The 5,558-nt window shown below is 40.2% G+C and overlaps 1 pseudogene; it reads right to left on the reverse strand.

The window, feature by feature from the left end:
* Positions 1 to 1,847, reverse strand: part of LOC106734003 (ferritin light chain pseudogene) — a 22,410-nt pseudogene extending 20,563 nt beyond the window's left edge.
* Between the last annotated feature and the right edge of the window lie 3,711 nt (positions 1,848 to 5,558).

Genomic DNA, 5,558 nt, shown 5'->3' on the forward strand with positions numbered 1-5,558 from the left:
AATCATTTTAGGTTTTTTTTTTTTTTTTTTTTTTTTTTTTTTTGCCACAATGCTTGAATTTCCAGAAAAAAAACCCCCACAATTTTCTCCCTATAAAATAGCTTTAAAATAGGAACAAAATGCTCCGCTTTGACTTTGGCACACAAAAAAATCAGGTGTTTGCCTAATATCCTTTAAATTTTGTTTGGCATTCTTCATGCTGACATATTGAAATGTCCAGATAATAAGTCAAATGGTTTCTTAAATGTTCAGGGAACAGTGCATACAGCCAGTACTTATTTTTTCTGGATAATGGGAGAAAACCTTGGCTTGGATTACTTCAAACCAAATGGATCATTAGGATAAACAAAGTTGGGTATGTGTATTTCAGCTTTATTTTCTTTCAGACTATTCTATGGTAATCATGCATTTGACTATTCATTGTACATTACTAGAAGTTGCAAGGCACACTTATGTAGTGACCACTGACTATGTGCCAGATACTTCTATGCCTTTAATATCTCACTTATTACTGAAAACTTTTTTTAAACAGATTTTCTGCTATAAGGTGCATGCGCTCACCAGAGAGACAGAGAGACAGAAAGCAAGAAATCACCCCTTCGGGGGAAAGGCTATGCCTCAGTCCCTTCTCCTCCGTTCTTCTCTTGGGATTTTGGGCATGCACACATATACATCTGGCTTGAGTTTTAAACTGTTGGGTCCAGGACTCGAACCACAGTCAACTACATGGAGTCCAGCAACATAATCATTATACCATCTACTGGTCCTGCTGAAAACTCTTGATGGAAGAAATTTTATTTCCATTTTATAGCCTTGGCAAGACTAAGTAATTTGTAGTAATTAAGTGGGAGAGTTGAGATTTGAACCCAGATTGACTTAATACTGCTTTTTAGAAAGTGTAATCCTTTTCGGGGCCGGAAGGTGGCATGGTGGTTAAGGGTGCTGGACTCCCACATGGCCAATTGTGGTCTGAGTCCTGGACCTGGCAGCTTGCTTTCTCACTTTCTCTCTCTCTCTCTTGCTCTCACCCTCACTTTGTCCCTCTCTGGTCACATAAAAATAAAATATACAAATAAAAAATAAATGAAGTTAAATAAAATAATTCTTTAAAAAAAAAAAAAGAAAGTGTAATCCTTTTCCCATGTGTTCCATTTGCTGGTGGATGTAGACGTGCTGCCATGAGATGAATTGACACCAAATTCTTGTATAAATGGTAAATTGTGGGTCAATTAAGTAAAGTCGGGCAAGTTGAGCAGTATGTCCTTCTGGAAGAGCCTCAACGTAATGATTAAAGGTGAGGAAGTTAGGCACCAGTAGGGGAAAAAAGACGAGGGAGTCCTCAGGAGGGGTTGGCTGAAAGGGTAAATTTTATGGCTGTGAGATACTTGGAGTTAGCTTCTATGAAAGAGAACTGGGACAACTATTTAGGCTTGAACTTCATGGGTTTTTGTGATGAATGATACTTCCATTTTTGTATTGGTATCCTCATTCCAACCATTCTCAACATAGCAGTAAGAGCAATCATCTTAAATTGTAGATTGTGAAGTGTTGATGCTTACATTTAAGTCTCTTTGGTGGCTTCCTATTCCTAAAGAATAAAATCCAGTGTCCTTACCTTTGTCTACAAGGCTGTTGCAGTTATTGTCAATGACCTGTTTATATCTGCTTGGGGCTTGTTGTACCTGAATATTTGGACAGATTTCTACTGTAATCTGGAACTCTTCACCTGAAGTTTTCTGGCTGCTTTCAGGAAAGACAGAAAGTTCCTGGAGAAGAATGCCCAAGGAATAGGTCTCAACCAGTGATGGCCAGGAGTTGGTGGCTAAGTACTCCACTTTCTTGTCCATTATGTGGTAGAAATCTGAGGAATACTCCACAGTGTCCAGAGGTATCCCACAGGACTGAGCCCCAGTTGCTCACTAACATACCCTATTTTAGTTTCTGTCTCATGTTCCTGTACTTCCTCTAAAGTAAACTACTTGTATTCAAACTCTTGCTCATGGTCCGGACGATTCAGGGGAACCCAACATAAGCCACAGCCAAAGTTCTGGCTTTTGCCCACCTCCCCATCTTCATCTAGAGCCACTCTACCCCACAAACTGTTTTCTGATCATATTGCCCTTCTTTATGGTTCTTAAAAATTCTAGGTTTCTTGGCACATTGCAGTTTCTTTTGACTGGAATGTGTCATTTCTACACTTCCCAGACATGATTCCTCATCACTTTGGCTGCAACTTGAATATTATCTCATCAAAAAGCCTTCCCTGATACCCTGGAAAAGCAAACAAGATCTTTGAGTAGGGTATCAGCAGCTCCCCTTTCTTTGGTCCCAAACAGAACAGTGTGAGTGGTGGAGTGATGAGTACCTTCTGTCTCCTCGTTTGTTCTCTTGCCTTTTCCACATCCCCAACTTGTGCTGTGGCAGTCTGGGCTCACTCACTGTGTGGTTTGGACTTCTCTTAAGGGTTCCTGGGTTTTTAAGAATGAGGCTTACAATAGGAGGAAAGGATGACCACAGGGCAGATAAGAAAGGCATGGAGTCTGAGTATTCAGAAAATTGACACACATCAGAATACCTTTGAAATTAAGGACATACTCTCTGAACCAGTATCTTCTCAGGCCTTTGTCCACAAATGTTCTGAAAATCTTATATTATTTCTCTCACAAATCTTTGTAAGAGGGCATTTTTTCATTTGTTTAAAGTTATCTTTTTGTCATTGATGTTACTCCAGTGAGAGAAACAAAGACTAGATAGACACTCTTGTATCTGTATTTTTCATTCTTTTACCTAATAAGCCAGTATCCAAAGGTAAATTTTTATTTAGTTTTTCTTTTTAAAGGATCCCAGGAAATCCTTTAGTAAATTAAGAGGAAGCAGTCCCTCAGGGTGGAGGCTGCCTGCCTGTGCATGCTCAAGGCCCAGATGGCAGCCTCTGCTCTTCCTCCTTGTGCACGACCCAGCTTGTCCAACTTAGGCAGGGACCTGAGTCCAGTGATGGAATATGGTGGCCCCATATCTAACTTTTTTTTTTTGGAGAGGTATTTGCTAGAGGGCACATGCACTCGGCAGACAGATAGAGACAGACAGAGAGACAGAAAGCGAGAAATCACCCCCCCAGGGTGGATGGCCATGCCGCAATCCCTTCTCCTCTGTTCTCCTCTCGGGATCTTGGGCATGCATGCACATGCGCCCGGCGTGAGTTTAAGCCACCGGGTCGGGGAATTGAACCGTGGTCGACTATATGGGAGTCCAGCGACATAGCCATTATGCTAACTGCTGGTCCCTCACATCTAACTTTTGAGAAATGAGCCTTCAGCCTAATGCCAATCCTAGGTATTATATGTTAGGAAATTGGGAAAGTCATGATGTATTTTTTCTATGTTTTTCTATGCAAAAATACATCATGACTTTCCCAAAGACCCAGTAGTTTGCCATTTTCATTGAGCTTGATTAGATCATGAAATATTAGCAGAAGGAGCTTGCTATGATCTGAATGTTTGTGTCCCACCAAATTTATATGTTGAAACTTAATCCCCAGTACAATATATTAAGAAGTGGGTTCTTGGGCCAGCAGATGGTATAGTGGTTACATTGCTGGACTCTCACATGGCAGACTGTGGTTTGAGTGCCAGACCTGGTGGCTTAAAAATCATGCCGGGCATGTGTGCATGTATGTCCAAGATCCTGGGAGGAGAATGGGAGAGCAGAGACTGTGGCATAGCCATCCCTGCTGGGGGGTGATTTCTCACTTTTCCTATCACTGTCTCTGTCTCTGTCTCTCTCCTATGAGTGCATGCACCCTAAGGCAAAAACTTCTTTTTTAAAAAAAGAGGTGGGATCTTTAGTAATGGGATTAGTGCTGTCATAATATAGGCACAGGGAAGCTCATTTGGCTCTCCACCATGTGGGAATGCAGCAGGGAGGTGCCATCTGTGAGAAGAGAAACGGGCCCTCAGCAGACACTGAATTTGCTGGTGCTTTGATCTTGGACATCTCAGCCTCTAATACATTTTGAAATTAATTTCTGCTATTTATGGGCTACCCAGTCCATGGAATTTTTGTTGTAGCAATCCAAACTAACTAAGACAGAGCTCTAGAAATATTCGTGCTAGTCTTTTCTTTTACCCAAGAGGACACAGAGGCTTATAGTCACTTAATGGCTATTCAAAGCTATATTGTTGATTTGTGGCACATTTCGGTAAAAATGAACTGAATATCATGGGAAACTTCTTTTAAGCCATTGATTGTCTAGAAGGTTCTTATGATTCTCAGGAAATTCATGAAAAGGAGAAGGTCTGAATGGCTGAGAAGACATTTTAGGTATTATTGGCTTTAAGGGGAGATTCCTTTGCAAACTTTCACTTCAGGGTTTTAAAACTAAAAATTTCTACCTTCTGTGAAAGGGAGGGAGAAAAAAGGAAAGGGAGAGAGAAAAAGACAAATATTTTTGACAGACTCTCTCCTTGTGATCCTCCTGCCCCAACTTCCCAAAAAGCTAGAATTAAGGTGGGTACAACTATACCTGGCATGTTTAGGTTGGTCCAGGAACTGAACCTGGGCTGTGTGGCCTTTATCCTCCCAAGTGGTGGCACTGTTTTTGCACCACTGCAGGTAGGTCTTAAGTATTTTGCCACTGAACATTTTTCCCTTTGCAAATATTTCTAGGATTGTGGTGATTGCTTGTAGACACGGAGCACAATACTGACGTGTGGCAAAAATTTATGTCAGCCCCCAGATCATCTTATTTGTCAAGGTAAGAATGCTTGTTTCCTGATGTTTTCAAACCTGGTGGCATTAGATCAATGCTACTGAAGGCTTTGGTTTGCTGTCATTTAACCATTTGTTCCTTTTATAGTAGGGCCTGAAATAACTCAATACTAAGGAATTTATATGAAAAAAGAGTAAAAACAAATAATTTGTCCTTAGGAATAAGTTAATTCTCACAGGAGTGCTAAAATGAGCATAAGTTTGGATCTATGGGGCCATTATTAAGTAATGAAAACTGAATTAACTTTCTTTGGGTTCAAATGAAATTTGGATTAAAATTGCTTTAACAATAGGTATCTACCCTCTTGGTGGCCTTTATACCTTCTGCTACCCCCATCTGCTATATGCCACCAAAGCATTGTCATTCATTTAGTTAATCATCAAACTCTTAATGAACATATTTTCCATTATGCACTAAGATATTACATCCTGTAATTCTAAGTAAAAGAGACTCTAAGAGCTTCTATGCACAAACTTGTTTGAAGAAATAAAATCAAAAGAAAATGGCATCTCAAATAAATATTAAAATCACCCTTCATAGAAGATGGCGGATTATATTTTTTGCATTGTTTCTGTAATGGGACCAATAGTTTGTGCTGAATAATTCATGCTATTTTGCCCAAGTCCCTTGAAAGCACTGGCATATCTCTGAGGGACAGCTGACTGAGGTACAGACAGTTGCCACAGATTTGAATATTGCCAAATGGCCTCTAGGGATTTTTTTTGGTAGTATAGTATTTGAGAATGCTATCTGTGGAATTAGGCCTGGGTTGAAATTTTAGCTCAGCCTT

Source organism: Tupaia chinensis, unplaced genomic scaffold (genome assembly GCF_000334495.1).
Source record: "Tupaia chinensis unplaced genomic scaffold, TupChi_1.0 Scaffold147123_1, whole genome shotgun sequence".
NCBI lineage: Eukaryota > Metazoa > Chordata > Mammalia > Scandentia > Tupaiidae > Tupaia > Tupaia belangeri.